The sequence below is a fragment of the Dendropsophus ebraccatus genome, chromosome 7 (genome assembly GCF_027789765.1).
Source record: "Dendropsophus ebraccatus isolate aDenEbr1 chromosome 7, aDenEbr1.pat, whole genome shotgun sequence".
In the NCBI taxonomy this organism is placed as follows: Eukaryota; Metazoa; Chordata; class Amphibia; order Anura; family Hylidae; genus Dendropsophus; species Dendropsophus ebraccatus.
The window spans coordinates 1,728,197-1,740,231 of record NC_091460.1 but is presented as its reverse complement, the minus strand read 5'-3'; the positions used below and the strand labels follow the sequence as shown (position 1 = coordinate 1,740,231).

At 47.8% G+C, this 12,035-nt stretch overlaps 2 protein-coding genes across 3 annotated transcripts in view; one reads left to right on the top strand and one right to left on the bottom strand.

Moving 5' to 3' along the window:
* The window catches only part of LOC138797150 (oocyte zinc finger protein XlCOF22-like), a 483,239-nt gene that overhangs the window by 197,883 nt on the left and 273,321 nt on the right, over window positions 1-12,035 (bottom strand). The gene's annotated exons all lie outside the window — the stretch shown is intronic.
* The window catches only part of LOC138797182 (oocyte zinc finger protein XlCOF7.1-like), a 179,739-nt gene that overhangs the window by 155,062 nt on the left and 12,642 nt on the right, over window positions 1-12,035 (top strand). The gene's annotated exons all lie outside the window — the stretch shown is intronic.

The window sequence follows — 12,035 nt, the reverse complement described above, 5'->3', positions numbered from 1 at the left end:
CCGTGCCCGGATCCTGGCAGTTAACCCCTTAGTGACCGCCGATACGGCGGTCACTAATGGGCCGGCGCTGCAGTGCTTTTCATCTCCCCCCACCGTGAATCCACGGTGGGGGGAGATGAAATAAGTGAATCAGACCCCAGATCAGCCCCCCCCCCCCCTAGTAGCCAGTCACTAACCCCCCTCCCCCGGCGGCCATCGGATCCAAGATGGCCGCCGCCATCGCTGTGAACAGAGTATATCTGTTCACAGCGATGGAAATGTAAAAATGAATCAAAACCCCATGCTCTCTGCCACCGGAGGTAGCGGAGAGCATGGGGCAGTGATCGGGGACCCCCCTGTGGGGTCCCGGAACAGGCGATCGGCGGTATATACTATATACCGCCGATCGCCTGTTCACAGTGCAGGGATGCACTTTTTATCCCCTGTCACCATCAATGATTGGTGACAGGGGATAAAAAGTGTCAGGGTCTGTCCCCCAAGTCGCCCCCCACCCCCCCCCAGTTACCCCCCGTCCCCCAGTCACCCCCCTACCCCTTATACCCTACCTGATCCTGGAGCTCTTTCCTCCTCGACGTCCTGGCTGGTTATGAAGTGCGCATGCGCTACATAACCAGCCAGCTCTGAAAATTTAAAGTGACAGAGACCAATTTGGTCTCTGTCACTGAACTATGATTACTGAGATAGAAAATATCACAGTAATCATAGTAATACAGTGAACATGAATGTGTAAAGTACAAAAAGTGACAAACACACAAACAAATAAAACACACACTTTTTATTATAGTAATAATTGCAGTTTACTCCTAAATTACCCCTAACCCCCCCAGGTTGTCCGTAATCACGTCAGATTGCACATAACCCCCCAGATTACACGTAACCACCGCACGTTGCCCATAACCACCGCACGTTGCCCGTAACCACCGCACGTTGCCCGTGACCCCCTCTAGATTGTCCGTAATCACCCCAAATTGCATGTGCCCACCCGAGATTACCTATAAGCACTTTAGTTTATCCGTAACAAATCAAGATTGTCTGAAACCCCCCCCAGGTTGCCCTAACCACCGCAGGTTGCCATAATCATGCCAGATTACATGTAACCACCCCAGATTGCACGCAACCACCGCAGGTCGCCTCTGACCACCGCACTTTGCCTCTGACCACCGCACCTTGCCACTGACCACCCCAAATTGCCAATGACCCCCTCCAGATTGCCCGTAACCATGCCAGATTACAGGTACCCACCTCAGATTACCTATGAGCACTTTAGTTTATCCGTAACCACCCCAGATTGTCCGTAACCACCTCACGTTGCCCGTAACCACCTCATGTTTACCGTAACCACAGCAGGTTGCCTGTAACCACAGCCGGTTGTCCGTATCCTTGTCAGGTTGCCTGTAACCACCCCAGGTTGCCTGTAACCACCCCAGGTTGTCCGTATCCACGTCAGGTTGCCTGTAACCACCCCAGGTTGCCTGTAACCACAGCAGGTTGTCCGTATCCACGCCACGTTGCCTGTAACCACCCCAGGTTGTCCGTATCCACGCCACGTTGCCTGTAACCACCCCAGGTTGTCTGTAACCACAGCAGGTTGTCCGTATCCACGTCAGGTTGCCTGTAACCACCCCAGGTTGTCTGTAACCACAGCCGGTTGTCCGTATCCTTGTCAGGTTGCCTGTAACCACCCCAGGTTGCCTGTAACCACAGCAGGTTGTCCGTATCCACCCCACGTTGCCCGTAACCACCCTAGGTTGTCTGTAACCACAGCAGGTTGTCCGTATCCACCTCACGTTGCCCGTAACCACCCTAGGTTGTCTGTAACCACAGCAGGTTTTCCGTATCCACCCCACGTTGCCCGTAACCACCCCAGGTTGCCTGTGACCACCCCATGTTGACCATATCCACCCCAGATTGTCTGTAACCACAGCAGGTTGTCCGTATGCACGCCACGTTGCCCGTAACCACCCCAGGTTGTCTGTAACCACAGCAGGTTGTCCGTATCCACCCCACGTTGCCCGTAACCACCCCAGGTTGCCTGTGACCATCCCATGTTGACCATATCCACCCCAGATTGTCTGTAACCACAGCAGGTTGTCTGTAACCACAGCAGGTTGTCTGTAACCACAGCAGGTTGTCCGTATGCACGCCACGTTGCCCGTAACCACCCCAGGTTGCCTGTGACCACCCCATGTTCACCGTAACCACCCCAGGTTGTCCGTATCCACCCCAGATTACCCGTAACCACCCCATGTTGTCTGTATCCACCCCAGATTACCCGTAACCACCCCGGGTTGCCCGTAACCACCTCCAGATTACCCGGAACCACCCCAGACTGTCCGTAACCACCCCACGTTACCTGTAATCTCATTTTCTTTATTGTATTTTAGTAACTGCGCTATTCTAATAACTGTTACTAGCTGCGGTTTTGCTCCAGCAAATTGGCGCTCTTCCCTTCTGAGCCCTGCTGTGTGCCCATACAGTGGTTCATGCCCACATATGGGGTACTGTTCTACTCAGGAGAACCTGCGTTACAGATTTCAGGGTACATTTTTTCTCCTGTTCCTTGTGAAATTTCAAACTAAATGAACATATTATTGGAAAAATTCGAGTTTTTCATTTTTACTGGCCAATTTTGAATACTTTCCTCCAATACCTGTGGGTTCAAAATGCTCATCCTACTCCAAGATGAATTCTTTGAGGGGTGCACTTTCCAAAATGGGGTGTCTTATGGGGGGGGGGGTTCACTCCGCTGGCACTACAGGGGCTCTGCAAACGCACCTGGCTCTCAGAAACCTCTTCAGAAAAATCTGCACTGAAAATGCTAATTGGCGCTCCTTCCCTTCTGAGCCCGGCTGTGTGCCCATACAGGGGTTTATGCCCACATATGGGGTACCGTTGTACTCAGGAGAACCTGCGTTATAGATTTTGGGGTGAACTTTCTCTCCTGCTCCTCAATAAATTGAGAAATTTCAAACTAAAGGAATATATTATTGGAAAAATTCGTGTTTTTTATTTTTACTGTCTACTTTTGAATACTTTCCTCTAATAGCTGTGGGGTCAAAATGGTCACCACACCCCAAAATGAATTCTCTGAGGGGTGCACTTTCCAAAATGTGGTGACTTATGGGAAGATTTTACTCCGCTGGCACTACAGGGGCTCTGCAAACGCACCTGGCGCTCAGAAACTTCTCCTGCAAAATCTGCATTGAAAAGCTAATTGGCGCTCCTTCCCTTCTGAGCCCGGCTGTGTGCCCATACAGTGGTTTATACCCACATATGATGTAACGTTCTACTCAGGAGAACCTGCGTTATAAATTTGAGTAATTTTTTTCTCTTGTTTCTCGTGAAATTGAGAAATTTCAAACTAAACGAACATATTATTGGAAAAATTCGAGTTTTTCATTTTTACTGTCTACTTTTGAATACTTTCCTCTAATACCTATGGGGTCAAAATGGTCATTACACCCCAAGATAAATTCTCTGAGGGGTGTACTTTCCAAAATGGGGTGACTTATGGGGAGATTTTCCTCCGCTGGCACTACAGGGGCACTGCAAACGCACCTGGCGCTCAGAAACTTCTTTAGCAAAATCTGCATTGAAAAGGCTAATTGGCGCTCCCTTCCTTCTGAGCCCGGCTGTGTGCCCATACAGTGGATTATGCCCACATATGGGGTACCGTTCTACTCAGGAGAACCTGCGTTACAGATTTTGGGGTACTTTTTTTCTCTTGTTCCTCGTGAAATTGAGAAATTTCAAACTAAGCGAACATATTATTGGAAAAATTCGTTTTTAATTTTTACTGTCTAATTTTGAATACTTTCCTCTAATACCTGTGGGGTCAAAATGCTCATCCTACTCCAAGATTAATTCTTTGAGGGGTGTACTTTCCAAAATGGGGTGACGTTTGGGCGGGTTCCATTCTGCTGACACTACAGGGGCTCTGCAAATGCACCTGGTGCTCAGAAACTTCTTCAGCAAAATCTGCATTGAAAAAGCTAATTGGCGCTCCCTTCCTTCTGAGCCCCGCTGTGTGCCCATACAGTGGTTTACGCCCACATATGGGGTACCGTTGTACTCAGGAGAACCTGCGTTACAAATTTTGGGGTGCTTTTTCTCTCATGTTCCTTTTTAAAATGAGAAATCTAATCTAAACGTATATATTATTGGAAAATTTTAATTTTCCATTTTTTTACGGCCTAATGGTGAATCCTTTACTCCAGCCCCTGTAGGGTTAAAATGCTCATTATACCCCTAGATTAATTCTTTAAGGTGTGTAGTTTCCAAAATGGGGTCACTTATGGGGGTTTCCAGTATACAAGCCTCCTAAATCAACTTAAAAAAAGAACTGGTCCCTAAAAAAATCAGTTTTGGAAACTTTCACGAAAATGTGGTAATTTGCTGATAAATTTCTAAGCCCCGTAACACCCTAAAAAAGTAAAATATGTTTATGAAATGAAGCCAGAATAAAGAAGACATATTGGTAATGTGACTTAGTAACTAATTTATGTGCTACGACTTTCTTTTTTTAGAAGCAGAGAATTTCAAAGTTCATAAAATGCAAATTTTTTAAATTTTTCATGATATTTTGATGTTTTTCACAAAAAACACAAAGTAGTGACCAAATTTTGCCACTAATATAAAGTGCCATATGTGACGAAAAAACAATCTCAGAATCGCTAGCATACGTTAAAGCATCACTGAGCTATGAGCGCATAAAGTGAGACAGGTCAGTTTTTGTAAAATGAGCCTGGTCATTAAGGCCCAAATAGGCTTGGTCTTGAAGGGGTTAATGGAGAATAAAATTGTATCCCATGATTTTTTTAGCAGGCTCTCAGCCTTACGATCCATTGGATCCTTCAACTGAGAAGGTTTAAGGGCAGCTAGGTTTAAGGGGTAGGATTCTAAACAGATGCAACAACTGGAGGTGCTATAGGATTAACAGGAAGGTCTGGTACAGGTGGAACCACCACAGGAGCTGTTACAGTCTGTGAAGCTTTGATTTCATCTTTCATCATCTGCCTTATTTCTGCAAGAAAAGCTGATCTATCCTCCTTAACTCCAATACATGTTATACAGATGTTCTTTTTGTAGGAGAAGGAAAGTCGACCGCCACACATTTCCTTGGGGGGGGGGGGGGGGGGGGGATGTCATAAACAAAAAGGGCCAATAACACCCAGTGCACCATAGGACTAAGGAGAAGGAGGAGGGTGTGAATAGAACTAAACTCCAGAACCCCCAAGGAGTAGTCAAATAGAAGCGCATATATATTTATATATAATATAGTGTGAGAACTCACCACTTGGGACACTTGGAGAGGCTTATCAGTCGCAGCAGCCACTGCAGAGGAAGAGGCAGAGTCCCTCATGCCAGATCAGACCTCACCAGACGGATGGCCCGCTGCCTACTTTTGTGCTGTCCCAGTGTTTCAAAAACGGCACCTGGAAGTTACCGCAACTTCCGGCTTATGACATCAGTATGTCTTCATGCAGCGCGAGGACGTCACTGCGACCAGCTGCCCCACTTTCAGCGCACCTGGAAGTAGTCCTCAGCCGAACCGGAAGTAGGCTGCACAAGCTAGACGGGGAATCTAGCCCCCCAGCGCAATTTATGAAGTTCCGCCTCCATGGGTCGCTGGTAGTTAGGCCTGCGAGTGCCCGGAGAGCCGACCGAATCCAGGGTTAAGACTACCGACGCAGACCTCGCACACAGATAAATGGCACGGACCAGACCATCCCCCACCCCGGATCCAGGATCCACAGCTATTTCCCAGGGAGAAAGGAGGTCAGAACCTCGATAGACTCAGCTGAGGGGTAAGAAATTCTTTAAAAGACAGGGGGTCTCCTCTTCTTCACAACGGAAAACCCCACCTCTCGTCCCTTCCCTAAAGGGAAAGGAAAAGCACTGGCGATCGTGGGAAGGGGAGGGACTTTTAAACTCTTTATGTTTGTGCTTTTCCTTTCCCTAGGGGGTCAGTTAACTCCTGTGGTGCCATCGTGAAGATAAGGAGAGAAAACATATTGACATTAAAATTTTGATTGAATTTGAAAATGAAGATTAAAAAAACTCCCATTAGAGTCGCCGCTACCGAACTGCTCGATCCTGTGTGCGAAACCGCTACTACTTCCATGGAAGGCAGATGGCACGCAAATTATTAAAGTGACGGTGACCCTCTTGCCAGGTGTGACTCAAATGTCAGTGTTGTTGAGGTAGGGATGAATAAATAACAATATAGTATTTGTCAGGAATGTGCAGTAGCCTGGTGTAAACTGGGCATGGTTTTTGCTTCTAACACACCCGATTACTTCTCAGCTTCTGGCAATGCAAGAGTTACCACTGAACTCTCCCAGCCTTTATTGCCACAGCTGAGCAAGTCTCCCAGCTCCCCCTGTCTATTCCTGCGATCCCCATACCTAATCCCTCTGCTTGTTTTGACCTGTTATCGGACCCTCTGCCTGACCTCTTACTATCCGATTGTTACCCGACTTTGTACCGCTTTGCCTGTTTGGTTTGGACTTTGGCTTATCGACTTTTCCTTTGTGTTTGTTCGTCTCTCTTGTTCCGTGTTTGCACCTATACTAGTGCAGGGAACGTCTTTGTGGTTGTCCGCGGCTACCTAGGGACATTTGAGGAAAGTAGGTAGGGACAGTGGGTGGGCTCACTGTCTTGTCTTGTCCCTACGTCCCCCGCCTGACAGAAAAGCCAGCCAGCTGGCTTTGCCTCACGGTAACCATGGACGCCATGACCACCATGGTGGACCACATGCAGCAGCTCAACACCATGGTGCAGGAGTTGGCTGAGAGGGTCCAGGAGAAGAAGACTGCCCCGCCCGTCAGCTTACTATGACCTCCCTGGCACCTCCTGAGCCTCCCGTCCAGCTCCCCAAGAAGGTTCAAGGTGGACAGGAGAAGCTTCCGCACTTTCCGGGAGGGGTGTAAGCTGTTTTTTTCGACTGCATCCTTGTTCCTCCGGAGATGAGGCTCAGAGGGTAGTTATAGTTTTGTCCCGCCTCCAAGGGCCACCGCAGGAATGGGCATTCTCCCTGTCACCTGACTCCCCTGACCTGCAATCAGTTGACCGATTTTTCTCCGCATTGGGCCTGTTGTATGATGACCCATAAATGTCCCGTAGAGGACTATTGTTCAGAATTCTGACAGTGGAGCGGCTCTTCCACTTGGAACGACTCCACTTTCCGGTTCTAATTCCGGGCCGGGCTGAGCGACCAACTAAAGGACATGTTAGTGGCCTACCCGACCCCTGATACCCTCGAGGAGAGTATGACCTTGGCCATTAGGGTGGATCGACGGTTGAGGGACCGACAAAGGGAGAGGGGTTCCCCAGACCTGACTAGAGTCAACTGATTGTAGGTCAGGTGACAGGGAGAATGCCCATTCCTGCGGTGGCCCTTGGAGGCGGGACAAAACTATAACCACCCTCTGAGCCTCATCTCCGGAGGAACAAGGACGCAGTCGAAAAAAACAGCTTACACCCCTCCCGGAAAGTGCGGTGGCGTCTACTTGCATAGGTTCTTCCCGAGAGGGTGAGACCGGAGTGGAAGGTTTAGGGAAGGAGGTTGGAGACACAGAGGGTCTAGTCACTAGACCCTCTGTGTCTCCAACCTCCTTCCCTAAACCTTCCACTCCGGTCTCACCCTCTCGGGAAGAACCTATGCAAGTAAGACGCCACCGATGCCAAGGCCAGATGTGCACATCGCTTACAGTACAACCTCTGCCTGTACTGTAGGAATGCGGGACATAGAGTACGGCAATGTCCCTCCAGGCCGGAACCACCGCCAGAAAGCTCCAGGCGCCTGAGTGACAATCGAGGTAACCTTCGCTCAAAAGAAACTTTTACTGCCTATTTCTCTGGTATTGGGGAATAGATGTATTTCTGGGTACGCCCAGGTGGATTTGGGGTCCTCTGTTAATTATTAATCCTTTGTTTTGGTCAGGTTTAGAGGCATGTCCCCCTGAGACTCAGGTGTCCAGTGAATGTCACTGAAGCAGACTCTGCTCCCTTTGCTCAGGGGGATGTGCGGTTCATTACCCCCCGCCTTCAAGTTAAGGAGGGGTCTGTTCATTTGGAGACCCTCGATTTTCTCCTTAATGAACAATCTATCTTCTGATGTTATCCTGGGGTTGCCCTGGCTGGAAGCAGATAACTGTGTTCAATTGGTCCAGCAGGGAACTGGTTCAGTGGGGGGCGAAGTGCGGTCCTCATTGTGTTACTGTGTCGCTGGTGAAAGGTTCCCCTGGGGAGGGGGAGATTTCAGAGTTTTTGAATGACTATGCTGATGTGTCTGATGAGAGTGCGGTGGAGGGGGTTACCTCCCCATCGACCCTATGATTGCTCCATTGATCTCTTACCTGGTATCCTAAGGGACGAATATTTAACTTGTCCTGCCCTGAGAGGGAGGCCATGCAGGAGTACATAAAGGAGAGTCTACGTAAAGGTCACATTCGCCCCTCCTCCTCTACTTTAGGGGCGGGATTCTGTTTTGTGGGGAAAAAAAAGACAATGGGCTTCGGCCTTGTATTGACTATCGGGAATTGAAAAAAATTACTGTAAAAAACCAACATCCTCTACCCCTTATTCCTGATTTATTTAACCAAATTGTGGTTTTCTAAAATTGATTTACGGGGAGCACACAATTTAATAAGGATTAAAGAGGTTGTCCAACATTTTTTTCCTTATTGGACATGGGAATAATTTGTAATCTGTCCCAGGTCAGCCTCTGCTGCTGCTTTTTGGATTTGTGTTTGTATGTTTACGTAAAGAACTTCCAGGTCACAGGGGTCAGCAGTGACATCACAGCTCTGCAAGCCTATAGCTCCACCCCCTCCTGCCAGAATCTAGTTCCTCCTCCTCCTCTACCTATAGGCAGGAAATGTCTGTAGTACTACAAGCGTTTGAGCAGCATGGTGGTTCAGTGTCGGCCAATTACTTATATTATCCAAGAAACCAAATTTCTGAATCTTTTATCTGTTGTAGGACTACAAGCCCCAGCACACATGTACATGTTAGGAGTTGTAGTCCTTTATTACATATACACTACAGTAGCCATCCTACAGGGGTGTGGGGTCTATGAGCCAGGATTCTGCTGCAGGTTTACCTCAGCAATAGGTAGAACGGTGACTGACATGAGGTGAGGTCTCCTCTCTCCTCTCCATATTACACACAGTAGCAGCTCTGCCCTCACACTGTACATCTGAAATGGTACAATAATAAAAACATAAGGGAAGCTTCCCCTCCCCCTACTCCGATCTCTTCTTGCTAGAGCCCCTTATACTCACCTCCTTCCCGAAGTCCCACTTCTTCAGCCGGTCCCGGGAAGGAGATATCACAGGGGGAAGTCCGGAGCGCGCGCTGCTGAGATGAGTCCGACGCCCATAGAGAATGACGGCTCCATTCATTCTCTATGAGCGTCGGACTCCGGACTTCCCACGGTGATATCTCCGTCCCTGGACCGGCTCCAGGAGTTATCTTTGGGAACGAGGTGAGTATAAGGGTCTCTAGCGGGGGGTCGGCCAGGCTCTGACCCGTCACGGGGGATGACAGGTTCCCTTTAAGTTTTCTTGAGGTACAGAACTTCCTTCTTTTGCTTACAGACACTGCATGACCGGAGCACCTGCACCTTCTCTAGATAGTCATGTGTGGGATGTCTTTACACGCCCTTCAAGTTACTGACAATTATTGGGCATCCCATAATAGCTTTCAGAGCTGTTTTTTCTTTTTTCCCTCTCCGTCCCTTTCTCTATGTACTTGTCTTGTGGTTGTAGCTTTCCCTACCCCTCCCCTGGTTTTAGGTTTCTACATACACATATTTTTGAACAGTTATATGGCTTTGACACTGAGCTTTTCTATATGTTTTTTTTTTTTTTTTAATAGATCGCTATTTCTTGTATGATGATTTTGTATTTATGCTGTGAACTATCGGTGTGTCGTGCCTGTATTTCTTTACTGTTTTGCATAATTTTCAATAAAAAATATTCTAAGTAAAAAAAAAAAACATAGGGGAAGATTTATCAAAGTCTGTGCAGAGGAGCAGGGGGGCAGTTGCCCATAGCAACCAATCAGCTTGCTTCTTTAATTTTTCTCATTTTTCTTCTGTGCCCCCCACAGCATGACTATCAGCTCCTGGTCCCCTCCATGTTATGCTGCCATTACTGCTGCAGTTTCAACTGGGCTCATATGTTAGCTCCTCCTATAAGGGTGTGGCTAAAGAAAGGTGGATGCGTAGCTCCACCCACCTGGTGACTCACTGTTCCCTCGCTGGCAGGAACAGGAAACAGAAAGAGAACGTGACATCACAGGAAGTAAAGAAAACACAGGCAGAGTAGTCATGTGACTGAGCCTGAGAACACAGTAAGCGCTCTAAATAAAAAATAGAAGTCTACGTAGAATATGCAACACCCACAGAGGTCAATGCAATGCTAGTTTATTGAAAAATCCCGGACAACCCCTTTAAGGAGGGTGATGAATGGAAGACTGCCTTCAATACCCCTGAAGGGCATTTCGAATACCTTGTTATGCCCTTTGGACTATGCAATGTCCCAGCAGTCTTCCAGAACTTTGTGAATGATGTATTCCACGAGTACCGTCGCTTCTTAGTGATGTATCTTGATGACATCTTAATTTTTTTCCCTGACTGGTCTTCTCACATTTTGCATGTCCACACTGTCATGAAACTTCTAAGAGCTAATCAGTTGTGTGCCAAGCTGTCTAAATGCCAATTTGGAGTTCAGGAGGTCTCATTTTTGGGTTATAACATCACCTCTAACTCGTTTAGTATTGACCCTCTTGAGGTCCAAGCCATTGAGAACCTTAAGACTCTGCAGAGGTTCTTGGGTTTCGCCAACAACTATCGGAAATTTATTAAGGGCTTCTCGCTCATTGCCAAATCTCTTTCCGATTTAACCAAAAAGGGTGCGGATCTGGTTATTTGGACCCCTGACGCTAACTTGGCATTTGACAGGCTCAAGTGGTGTTTTTCAGAGGCTCCGATGCTGATATAGCCGGATTTTGAGCGTCCTTTCATAGTTGAAGTGAACAATCCAAGGTGGGGGTAGGAGTTGTTCTATCTCAAGGGTCCGCAGCCTGTCTGGAACCTGGAGGATCAGAGCACCGGTCCAATAGGGATCTTGACCGGGCTCTTGATCCTCATAAAAGAAAGCTGAGCCAGTCTCTCAGCACTGGCTATTTAAGTTCAAACCCTGATCCCCCTGTCTATTCCTGCAATCCCCGTACCTCACCCCTCTGCTCATTTGACTGTTATCTGACCCTCCGCCTGACCTCTGACTATCCGATTGTTACCTGACTTTGTACCGCGTTGCCTGTTTGGTTTGACATTAAATTTATATTGGATTTGATACTGAAATTAGACATTGGTGGGAGGATGACACCTGACACTATTCTTAGGAGGTCATGACGTTTGGTGGTGACCTCCGTATAAAATTGAGGGCGAGAGCCTAGTAGCGACAGAGGTAAAAATTTCTCTCTTCAGCACATTAAGACTCTTAGTTAGGAGGAGGAACATGGTAACACACCCGGCAGTTGGCTTAATGGTATGCTACTTTGCTCTGAAGGAGAAGTCTGATGAAATCCACACCTTATTCATCTTGAGAAGCATCAGCTGTCAGGTGTGTACATTTATCGGTGATGATAGATCCAGCAGTGCTAACACCCTCCCTGACGACGCTAGCGGCAAGGGAGTCCATCACCTCCAAGTCGTACAACGCCAGCTCATGCCATGTGTCCAGCTTATCTTCCAATAGTTGAATGGCACAGAGTGATCAGGGAGGACGATGGTGCGGTACACTACATACTCCCTCACTATCTTTGAGACTTGTCCCTCTGTGAAATGCAAGGATATGTATCGGTGGATTTATCCTGGTTGGGTGTCATTAACAGGTTCCACATCTCGGATAGCGTTCCTCCTCCAGTGTTTGCCAGGCTGCCTGATCCCCTCATATCTCCTCCTCCTTGGCCCATGGAACTAATTCTGCCATAAATGTCCTACAAATTGTTCAACACACAATCAA